The 12,865-nt window shown below is 38.6% G+C and overlaps 1 non-coding gene across 1 annotated transcript; it reads right to left on the reverse strand.

Moving 5' to 3' along the window:
- Positions 1 to 76: 76 nt before the first annotated feature.
- On the reverse strand, positions 77 to 183 carry LOC131221973 (small nucleolar RNA R71). Its single transcript, XR_009159699.1, has one exon. It is a non-coding gene; the product is annotated as a small nucleolar RNA R71 (small nucleolar RNA).
- Between the last annotated feature and the right edge of the window lie 12,682 nt (positions 184 to 12,865).

Here is a 12,865-nt window from a genome sequence, read left to right on the forward strand (position 1 = left end):
AGTTGGGTCTATCACTACATGGGACCAACTGTCTAAGAAGTTCTTAAACAAGTTCTTCCCGATTCAAAAAACTAATGCTCTTCGTAGAGAAATTACAAATTTCACACAAAAAGAGGGTGAGCACTTTCATGAATGTTGGGAAAGATGGAAGGACTTACTTATTAAATGTCCACACCATAGTTTTGAAAAGTGGCAACAGGTTCAATACTTCTATGACGATCTGACACCCCAAAACTGTCGCATGGTTGATGCCACCAGTGGAGGGTCATTCATAACCAAAAGTGATGTCGAAGCGTGGAATTTCTTTAAAACCTTGTGTGAAAATTTCCAGCAATGGGACTACTCAAATAGAGGTGAAAAAAGTCTCCAACCACAGAAGAAAGGTGGTATATATGATGTAGGAGTCATGCCAGATCTTTATGCTAAGATTGATAGCCTGACAAAGAAAGTGGATGCTTTGATGATGAATAATGGACCTCCACAAACAACTCAAAGTCATGTGCCATATGTTCCAGTCCCGCCCATCCTACGCAGTCTTGTCCACCTAGTGCAGCATTTTTAGAATTTCTCTCTGAACAAGTACGTGCTATGAACACCTTTCGGAGACCTGGGAATGATCCTTACTCAGACACCTACAATCCAGGGTGGGCTCGGCATCCAAATTTTTCTTGGGCAAAAGGACCACAACAAGGAGGACCATCTGGAAATTCTCTAAGGCAACCATACCCCCAAGTTGGTAGTTAACAATCTCAGCAGTTTCCGCAGTATCAACAAGTGCCTCCACAATCTAGGAAACCATCTCTTGAGGATACACTCAATCTTTTTATACAGAGTTCACTTTAATTTCAAAAAGACACCCAACAAACTTTACTAGCTAACCAGCAAAGCGTACATGCAAATGCGCAATCCATTGCCAAGCTAGAAGTACAGTTGGGTCAACTTGCTGCCGCATTGAGTGAGAGAGAGAAGGGCAAGTTCCCTAGCCAACCTGTGGTAAATCTAAAAGGACAGTATGAGATTGGCTCTAATTTAAACCAAGAACAATATCATGAGCAAGCCAAATCAATCATTACCCTTAGGTCCGGTAAACAGATCGAGAACAAAGTAGAGATGCCTAGGGAAGAATCAAATTCCAAATCAGAAGATCAAAAGGAAGCAGAGAGACATACTAATGCGTCGAAAGCCCAAAAGCACTCTGACTCTCCAGGAACCACTCATGTGCCATCTTATGTGCCTAAAGCACCTTTTCCTCAACGTCTGGCACCGGTTAAGAAAGGAAACAACTTTAATGAGATACTGGACATGTTTAAGCAAGTGCAAATCAACATTCCGTTGCTTGATGCTATCAAGCAAGTTCCTGCTTATGCTAAGTTTCTTAAAGATTTATGCACTTAAAAGCGTAAGATGAATGTTCATAAGAAGGTCTTCCTTGCGGAGCAACTCAGCTCCATGATTCAACACAACACCCCTCCTAAATTTAGGGATCTAGTAGCTCCTACAATGTCTTGTGTCATAGGAGATCATAAGGTTGAGAAAGCACTGCTTGATTTAGGGGCGAGCGTCAATTTGTTACCATATTCTGTGTATGAGCAGCTAGGACTTGGTGAACTGAAATCAACCAAAATAACACTCCAACTAGCTGATAGATCTATCAAGGTGCCCCGTGGTGTTATTGAAGATGTGCTAATCTAGGTTGAAAAGTTTTATTTTCCAGTGAATTTCATCGTTCTAGATACTCAGCCTGTCCAGATCCTACAAGTCAAATCCCGGTTATCTTAGGACGTCCATTCTTGGCCACATCCAATGCAATCATAAATTGCAGGAACGGAGTTATGAAGCTATCTTTTGGTAACATGAAGAATAAACTCAATGTTTTCAATGCTGGACAACAAATGTCAGACTCAGATGATATATTTGAAGTGAACATGATTGAGAGTCTAGTGCATGACTCTTTCCTTGAATCTTCCGAAGACGCTCTTGAGACTTGTTTAGCACATTTTGGCATAGATTTTGACATAGAAAGTTTCATCCAAGAAGTCAATGCATTGCTTGACTCTAATCCGAAAATGGATACAACAAAATGGAAAGCTAGAGTGGAACCTCTTCCACCTTCTGAGTCTAAACTGGTCTCGTCTATTGAGAAACCACCCGAAGTCGACCTTAAACAATTACCTGAAACTCTCAAGTTTACATTTTTAGGACCTTCTGAAACCCTGCCTGTCATCATAGCTGCTAACCTTGATAAAGAACAGGAGGGTAAGTTGCTTAATGTTCTTAGAGAACATAAGGCAGCTATTGGGTGGACAATAGCGGACATAAAGGGAATAAGCCCCACGGTGTGTATGAATCGTATTCATCTTGAAGAAAATGAAAAAAACATCGCGTGAAATGTAAAGGAGGCTTAACCCTAACACGAAAGAGGTCATTCGGGCTGAGGTGCTAAAATTGTTAGATGTTGGTATCATTTACCCCATTTCTGATAGCACATGGGTCAGCCCAGTTCAAGTTGTTCCCAAAAAGTCTAGGATTACGGTGAAAAAGAATGAGGATAATAATTTAGTGCCAACTCGCATGACTATGGGTTGGCGAGTTTGTATTGATTACCGTAAACTGAACCTGGTCACAAGGAAGGATCACTTTCCTCTTCCTTTCATAGATCAGATGCTTGAGAGATTGGCAGGGCACAGCTATTATTATTTCCTGGATGGTTATTTCGGGTATAATCAGATTCCCATTACTCCCGAGGACCAAGAGAAAACCACATTTACATGTCCTTTTGGTACATATGCCTATCGGCGTATGCCATTTAGGTTGTGTAATGTGCCTGCGACCTTCCAACGATGCATGATGAGTATTTTTTCAGACATGGTTGAGCGTTTCCTTGAGATTTTCATAGATAATTTTTCAATTTTTGGCTTTTCATTTGATGAATGTTTATACCATCTATCTCGTGTCTTGGAAAGATGTGAAAAATGAACCTGGTATTGAATTGGGAAAAGTGCCATTTTATGGTTCAAAAAGGAATTGTACTTGGGCATGTTGTTTCAAGTAAAGGCATTGAAGTTGATATAGCCAAGATTGATTTAATTTCTAGTCTTCCTCCACCCAGAACGGTTAAGGAGATTAGATCATTCTTAAGGCATGCGGGATTCTACAGGAGATTAATTAAGGATTTTAGCAAAATTTCTCAACCCTTATGCAATTTACTAGCTAAAGATGTTACTTTTGTCTTTAATGATGAGTGTCGGCAAGCTTTTGATAAGTTGAAGCATTTACTGACTTCTGCTCCAATCATCCAACCACCTGATTGAAGTTTACCCTTTGAGCTTATATGTGATGCTTTGGATTATGCTATTGGAGCCGTCCTAGGACAAAGATTGAACAAAATGCCTCATGTCATTTATTATGCTAGTAGGACTCTAAATGATGCACAGCTCAACTACTCTACCACTGAAAAAGAATTGTTGGCAGTAGTATTTGCTCTAGACAAATTCAGGTCGTATCTCATAGGGTCAAAGGTTATAGTGTTTTCAGATCATGCAGCATTAAAATATCTTCTTTCTAAAAAAGACGCTAAACCTCGATTGATTTGGTGGATTCTTTTGCTACGAGAATTCTATATTGAAATTTAGGATAAAAAGGGTTCCGAAAATGTGGTAGCCGACCATTTGTCTAGACTTGTCTTAGAGTCCACAGTAGATCCTTTGCCAATGAACGAGTTTTTCCCTGATGAACAACTTCTAACTATTTCTCAATTATCTTGGTATGCGGATATTGTAAACTATCTTGTTACAGGTCAACTTCCTTCTCATTGGACTAAACAAGATAAATCCAAATTTCTTGCTGAGGTTAAACATTTCTTTTGGGATGACCCATACTTATTCAAAATTTTTCCTGATCAGATTATTAGGAGATGTGTGCCTAAGAATGAGTTTCATAGTATAATCTCCTTTTGTCATGACCATGCATGTGGTGGTCATTTTGGTTCAAAGAAAATAACTGCGAAAGTCTTACAAAGTGTATTTTATTGGCCTACACTGTTTTGAGACGCCCATGCCTTTTGCTCAACATGTGATAGATGCCAACGTACGGGTAATATTTCCCACAGGAACATGATGCCACTTACCAATATTATCATTGTTGAAATATTTGATGTTTGGGGTATTGACTTCATGGGCCCATTTCCCCCGTCATTCGGTTAAGTGTATATCCTTGTGACCGTCGACTATGTCTTTAAGTGGATTGAAGCAGTGCCATGTAAAACGAATGATTATAAAGTTGTGGTCCGTTTCTTAAATGAAAATATCTTTTCTCGTTTTGGCATTCCTCGAGCAATTATAAGTGATGGGGGTACTCATTTTTGTAATAAACTGTTTGAATCTTTAATGAAGAAATATTCCATCACTCATAAAGTTGCAACGCCATATCATCCACAAACAAGTGGTCAAGTTAATGTGTCAAATCGAGAGATTAAACAAATTTTAGAGAAAACGGTTCATCCCGATCGTAAGGATTGGTCGCAACGTTTGAATGATGCTCTTTGGGCATATTGTACGGCTTTCAAAACCCCGATTGGAATGTCTCCGTACAGGCTTGTCTTTAGGAAAGCCTGTCACTTACCTGTGGAATTAGAACATCATGCTTATTGAACCATCAAAACTTTTAATTTTGATTTAAACAAGGCTGGATCACACCGTAAACTTCAACTCAATGAGTTAGAAGAAATAAGAAATGAGGCATATGAGAATACAAAAATTTATAAAGAGCAGACAAAAATCTTCCATGACAAATCAATTCTTCGCAAGACATTTGAACCGAACCAACAATTCCAGGCTACGCCTCTTTCCTAGAAAACTACGTTCGCGATGGTATGGTCCTTATCGAGTAGTAAAAGTATTTCCTCATGGAGCAGTTGAGATTCAAAATCTAACAGACGGGAATATCTTCAAAGTAAAAGGTCAACGGTTGAAACCATATTTAGATGATTTGGTGAACAAAGATGTTGAGAAAATTTATTTGGCGGACCTAGGTTATCAAGATTGATTAATTCATGGTTCATTCTTGTCTGACTGAAGACATTAAACTTAGCGCTCCTGGGAGGCAACCTAATGTTTCATTCCATTTCACTTTTCTCATTCATTAGTTCAATGTTTGTGGGTAGCATTGCTGCAAACCCTCACGAGACTACAACTCGTCCACTAGGGGTAACCTAAGGGTTTAAAGGCTTGTTGCATACGCTAAATGCAATCGAGAGCGCCTGCGAAAGTGGTATAGATAAGATTTTCTTTTTGCGTTTTTATCATTTTATTTTTTTCTCTCTTATGCTAACTCGCTCTTACATGGATATTTTTTGGGAAGCCTCTAGATTCTTTCATACAGGTACTATTTGTCCATCACTCCTCTTTTATTTTTGTTGTCTCATGAGCATTGCATGTTTATTTCTTTTACATTGAGAACAATGTAGATTTTAGGTTGGGGGTGGGTGATTAGGCTACCTCATCAGTATTTTCTTGGTCTTGAGCACAAATTGTGAAAATTTTTAATTTTTTTCTGGAATTTCTTGTGCATTTGAAGTGATTTTGAAGGATAAGTGTGATTTTAACATTGCAAGGTACAGAATGTCGGTAATTTATAACTCTTGGATTCAGCCATCCGTTAGATTTCACAGTTAAGTTTGAATTGTTAACCCATGATTAGAACTTTTAAACATTGATTGAGTTATGATCTCACATATCACATCTCAGTTGTACATTAAGGTTCCGTTTCAACATTGAATGATTAACTTGGTAATCACTAAGCATGAAAGGAACCAGCCTGAAAATTTTCTTAGCTTTGGTCTATAAATAAGAATTGAAAGAAAGCGTAAGTCATATAATCTTCACCATAGGTTTGCTCCCTATAGGTGTAGATTCGATTCCCTATGGTTGTCATTTGAAAATTTTAGGCAACAAGTTTTCGCCATAGGTTTGCTCCCTATAGGTAAGGACTTGATTCCCCTCCTTGGCGTTACTGTTCAGAAAAAAAATATAAATCAAGGGCTGATAGAATGAAAAGTTAACCTATCAAGCAAGTGTTGGTTTCAGTTGTCATGCATTCTGTTGTTAATTACTAATGATATCATGAAATTGACAATTGGATCTCTTAATGATAGTAAGTCGAGATTACACTATACACTCATGGAACTCAATGTTTAGAATAGTCTAATTAATGGATGAATATTTTGAAATTGATTACGAAGTTTACCATGAGCTTGATTCTAGAAAGAAAAATTCTGTGCACCGTTCATGAATCTTAGAATTCTCGCGCCTCGACGATTTGTTCACAAGTCACTCAGGTTTACAGAGATTGTCGTGAATTTCTAAAATTATTTTTCGCATGTTTTGCTCGGGACTAGCAAAATGCTGGTTGAGGGTTGTGATGAGGGTCGAATGTTGCATATCAGACCCCAATTATTGCCTGATTTTACGTATATGATAATGCTTAACGGAATATTTTAATTATATTCTTGTTGCAGGATGAAATCAGGAGTGTTGATGGAAAAAGAGTACTACAAGCGTGAATTTGATGTTCCAAAGTCATCAAAGTAAGGAACAGATTCCAGAGGACCAACATCGACAAATTTACAGGCCATGGATCCGAGGAAATCAAGCCGTTCACGTCAAAAGGCCCGAAAATGGTCCAAAATGCAAGATCACAGGGTTCCCGCCATCCACTTGGCCTGAAACTTCATACATGGCCTGAGGACCATAAATTAACCGTACATATTAAATTTCACCCATTGGATATCGTGGGAAGTGGGCCAACGGCTAGATCATCCCCTTAATTCATTAAATGGGGCCCACCTGATAACAGTATATGCTTCAACTTTGGTCTCAACCCCTTAATCAGGGAGACAAAACATATGGACGGTGAAGATTTCTCCAAAACATTGTAGTGGACACCACCTAGTGCAGCGTGTACACAGTGCACATGTACACCCACACGTGCATCGGACCGGAATGCATCAGTCAAAGTCGGTTTTACCGACGTCTTCCACAAAAAATGGAAGTTTCCATTTTTAAAACAGCGTTCGTACATGCTTTTGATCGGTTGCAGTTGTGGGCCCCACCCATCGTCCGTACGATTGATCCAGACCGTTCATTCATTCCCTGGGGCAGCCACAACCTACACCTAGTTAACAGAATTTGAAGACATCACGTTATTAGTTTCTCAACTGTTCAAAAAGCAGAATGGACGGTAGGTTTAAAACTCTGTGGGCCGCATCAATGGACGTTCAAAACCATCCATATCTAACCAAAATTTCATCCTGAATCAAATGGACGGGGTGGATTTCCCCGAAAACACTTATGTGGGGCCCACCGAGCATCGCAGCGCTAGACTTGGGAAGGCTTACGCACGTCCGCGAAAAGTGAATTTCCAGGCGGTTGTGGCCCACCATCTTTGATCAGATGGAAGATCTGATCCATACATCATGTAGAGCAGCCAAAAACGTCCCAGGAGACGTTGATTTTACGTATAACATGCAAACTTTTGGGGGAGTTTTAAGGCACAGAAGTTTGCTGCGAAAAGACTTTCGCTGCGCATGCGAAGCTGCTACGACAACCTCTCCACCACCCCTGGCAACTATAAAAGGAATTTTTAGAGAGTAGCAAGGGAGGAGGAAATCTAGGGAGAGCTCGGTCTGGAGAGAAGAAAGAGAAGAGAAGAAAGAAAAGGAAGAAAGAGAGCAAAGGAGCTTGACGTGAAGCAATCAAAGGGATGTGTTCGTTTTCTATTATATTTTTCTTTCCAGATTCTTTGTTCCATACCATGAGTTGTTAATTTCTTAGCTAGGGCTGAGATGAAGCCCCTAATTTGAATGACTCTTGTATGTGTTGATTTTATCTGAATTTGATTGGTTTGTTTCTTTCTCTAGTGTGCTTAACTGAAATCTCCATACTTCTCCATTCTACGAGGTTAACCAAAGTCTAGTTATAGATGTTTTTTGGAATATTATTCTAGGTGCTTGTGTCTGACCATGAACAGGTTTTTTATAAAGGAAGAAACAGGAATCTACATCTCTTCATGCCTGACCATGGATGGAAAGATGTGATCCATATGCTTTAAGGGATTACACATTCTGTGTGCCCGACCAAGGACATAGTTTGTGATTTATTTAATTTATATCAATTTGAATAGGGTGAATCAACAGGTAAAACAAGGGTTAGGATAATTAGGGGTGGATTCGAAAGTCCTAGTCTTCTCCTTGATTGAATTTTCCTCACTGTTCTCGATTATTTTCCGTATATTTGTATTTGTAGTTTGCTCAATTATTTATTGGATTAGTTAAGAAGAATTGTAGATTTAAATTATGACAACCAGTCCTCGTGGGAACGATCTCGTAATACGTACCATATTTACATCTGATTCATATACTTGCGAGTTTAAAATCATTTAAATCAGATTGGTTTAAAAATAAAACATCACTTAGCATATTGATTTTTATAGTACTTGCATTGTTTCTTCATGATGTCGTTCTTTAGGGTTACTTCTTCAAAATCGTCTCACACTACCGATGTTTTTTTTTCGCTTTTTCCACAATATGTGACTGTGAGGTACTAGTATCAATGGACACCTCTTCATCTTGTAGACATAATCCTACATCTTCCAAGATCATCATTTTTAATTTAAATGCTATGCCAAAATTCCGACAGCATCTCCCCTTACCTCTCAAGAAATATTAATAATGCATTTAATTCTCACCTTAAGTATTTGCATTTTGTCTGGATATTTGACAGTGAAAATAAATACAAGAAATAGATTCAAAGAGAAACAAAAAGATGAACTGAAACAAGCGTATGCATTTAAATTAGAGTAAATGAATACATTCTAATCCATCCAATATTAAACTGTCAAAAAATGGAATAATTTAATGATTTCCATGCCTTTAAAAACATATTGTATCTATGCCTGACAACATAGAAATTCTCAAACAAACAACTGATTATCCTATATTACAATAATTAAAAAAAAAAATCAATCTAACTATTTGAATAGTTGATGAAAATTTAGCAATAAATAATCTAACTAATAATTTAAAAATCTAAGAATTTAACAATAAAAAATATAACTAACAATTTAAAATTCTAATTAATAATAAATATTATAATGATAACTATCACCCTGTTTGGCACTTTGGATTTGGTGGTAAATTGGTATATTTCAAATCCAAATAGCTTCTTTTTACGTTTGGCAACCTTAAATTTGGAGATAAATGGAATCAGAGGTATTTTAAATCTACATTTTTAGTGGTTTTGAGATCTTGAAAAAATGTATAGATTTCATCATTCCGAAGAAAATGCATTTTGTGCCTCCTTTTTAAGGGCAAAAGAGTCACACATATAACAAAGGTGTCTCTAGGCTACTAATCTACTAGACACATGACACCCTAATGATACCCTAAAACAATTCAATTATTTGCTCCAACACTAGAATCACATCAATAGAAATAGAATAATACCATATGCTTTCACACACACACACACACACACACACACATATAGGGAAATGGTACTATACGCTCGACCGTATTGTACCTTCCATAAGGTCGAGTGGTGGCGGCACATTATTTGTGCGGATGGTGAGGAAATTTTATAAGGAACTGAATAAACAAAATTGCAAGAAATTTATCTGCAAGCCTTTCGTTGTTGGAAGATTATGTGCTAAAATTCTCTGTGGGGCCCACTATGATGTTTGTGATAAATCCGACCTGTCCATCCATTTTTTAAAATCATCTTACGACATGTGACCAAAAATGAGCTGGATCCAGAAATTAAATGGGACACATGAAAGGAAACAACGGGGATTTAGTTACCACCGTTGAAACATTCATATGGCTACAAAAGTTTTGTATTGGTTTATATTCATGGTGTTTTCATTTCATATCAGTGAAAATGACCTTATAAACGGTTTGGATGGAATATAAACACTAAGGTGAAGCCTAGGAAGGTTTCAACGGTAAACATTCTTTTCTGCCGTGTTTCATCTCGTATGGCCTACTTGAATTTTGGATCCTCCTCATTTTCGGTATAATGTCCTAAAATGATATCTAAAAATGAATGGACGGGTTAGATTTCACACAAAGATCACAGTGGGCTCCACACAAAATCCTTTTACGAATATTCGCAGGAAAGGCTTTAGTAGGAAATCCGCTTCCGCTGGCGCACTGGCTACTCCCCCACCACCGGCAAATGGCAGGTGGTTGGTGCTATATGGGCCCCATCATACTGTATGTGTTTCATCTATACTGTCTATATGTTTTTCTAGATCATTTTGGGGTAATGAGACAAAAAATGGGGTATATCCCAATCTCAAGTAGACCACATTACAGGAAACAGTGTTGAATAGGTGTCGACCATTAAATTTTTTGGGGGGGCCATAAAAGTTTTGGATCAGTTGATCTTTGTTTTATTCCTTCACATGGGTCTGCATGACCTAATCAATAGTTTGGATATCAAACAAACAGTGCAGTGGGCCTTAGGATGATTTTAAGCGTGAGCATCACTCTCCACACTTTTTCTATGGTGGGGTCCACTAAAGCTTTTGATCTACCTCATTCTTTGCATAATGCCATAATATGATCTCTTAAAGTGAATGAACGGTGTGGATATAATACATACATCATGCTGGGACCCACAGAACTTGGTGACGTGACTTCAGCTACTCATAAAATCTAGAAGTGAAGTGCGTGCGTATTACAGCAGGTTTCCTGACGGACGCGAATTAGCTGGTGACAGGTTGAGTAGCCAAACTCGTTGCAGAAGTCACGTCACCAAATTTTGTGGGCCCGCCACAATATATGTGTTGTATCAACACTGTCCATCCATTTGGAGAGATCATTTTAGGGCATGATCCAAAGGAGGAAGATCCAAAGCTCGAGTGAACCCACCATAGAAAACAGCGGGGATTGTGACGACCACCGTTGAAACCTTCCTAAGGTCCATCATGATGTTTATTTGAGATCCAACCTGTTCATGTGTTAACGCAGACATGAAATACAGAAAGTTCAAATATTAGCTTGATCTAAAACTTTTATAACGCTTAGAAGTTTTTAACAATGGGCGTCACTCTCTCCACTATTATCTGTGGTGGTCCACTTAAGCTTTTGATCTGATTCATTCTCTGGATCATGCTGTAATATGATCTCTCCAAATGGATGGATGGAGTGGATACATAATATACATCATGATGAGGCCCACAAAACTTGGTTACATAATTTCAGTAGCAAGTCCCGCTACCCGACTTGTCAGTAGCTAATCCGCATCTGTTTCCTACCAAATTTCTCACAATTTTCTTTATTTAGCTTCCTTATAAAATTTCCTCACCATCCGACGAATAACGTGACGCCACCACTCGACCTTATGAAAGGTCCAATACAGCCAAGTGTATAGTACCTTTTCCAATACACACACACACACACACACACACACACACACACACACACACACACACACACACACACTAATGTGGGATATGAAAACTGATTTAATTAATCAAATTATTCAAATCTAAGACTTATAAATATACCAAAGAATTCCAATGTCCTCCAAATACAAGCTCCTAAATAAAAGATTTGGATTCTAGTGCATTTCAACCAAACACAAATGAGGATTCAATTCATTTCAACCAAACATAAATGAGGATTTGGAATCACCTTGATTCCAATATAATTGTCATTTGGATTTCGTTGTATTCCAAATCCAAGATCCTAAACAGGCCCTAAAGAGAATACGATGGAGGACAAGGACAGTTGGGTTGTCATGGTTAGTGGTCGCCGGCCGAGCTGCAATTGAAAATGGTTAGCCGCCCAAATTGAGAGAGAGATAGAGAGAGGGTTACCATGTGTGTGTGTGTGTGTGTGTGTGTGTGTGTGAGAGAGAGAGAGAGAGAGAGAGAGAGAGAGAGAGATTCGAGTCAGGAGAATGGGGGTGCTCAGCTGCTTGAATAGGGACGACCGAATGGACAGCGAGAGAAGGGGGCTCAGGACGATTAGGGCAAAACTAAACTAATGGAGATTAGGCATTTGTTTTTTTAATATTATATATAATATAAATAAATATAAAATTATATTTCGAGCCAAACTGAACTGAGTCGATTTAGGCTGGGCTTCGAGTCGAGCTAGGGCCAGCTTGGACTTGGATCGAATTTTTTTCGAACCCAATAAAATAGCTTAGCTTGGTCTAAACCTAGCTTCAAGCCAAGTCGAATCGATCCTTTCCGATCCAACTTGAGCGAGTTAACCGAATAAAATAGCTTAGCTCGGTTCATGCCCAACTCGAATATATATATATATATATATAGAGAGAGAGAGAGAGAGAAGAGAAAGAGAGAGATAGAGAGAGAGAGAGAGATGATCCCTTGCACACCTTCTTAGGTGACACGTGTCATGGGCACAAAATCTAAATAGTTCATGTGATGCGGCACCCCATAAAATCTTCAATGCCTAACTTTTAGCTTGATCCAAAACCATGGTGGGATAAAGCAAAGGGACACGCAAATCAAGGGAGAAAACAATTTCCCTCTGTTATGGCCTAATAGTGTTTTGCATCAGGCTAAAAGTTAGGCTTTGGGGGTTTCATAGGGTACTGTTCGGATTTTGCACCTATGACACACGTGCAAAGGTTTACACAAGTTTTCACCTAAGAAAATGTGCATGTAAGCATTTCTCTCTCTCTCTCTCTCTCTCTCTCTCTCTCTCTCTGTGTGTAATATAATTAAAAGGATTTTGCTAATGTCTCACTTTCGAGTGTGGATCCTTTGCCTCCCGGAGACAGGAACTCCCTGCCTCCCGCGTTTTCATTGGTCAACGTCAGTATAAGTGCCATGT

Source organism: Magnolia sinica, chromosome 1 (assembly GCF_029962835.1).
Source record: "Magnolia sinica isolate HGM2019 chromosome 1, MsV1, whole genome shotgun sequence".
Taxonomy (NCBI): Eukaryota; Viridiplantae; Streptophyta; class Magnoliopsida; order Magnoliales; family Magnoliaceae; genus Magnolia; species Magnolia sinica.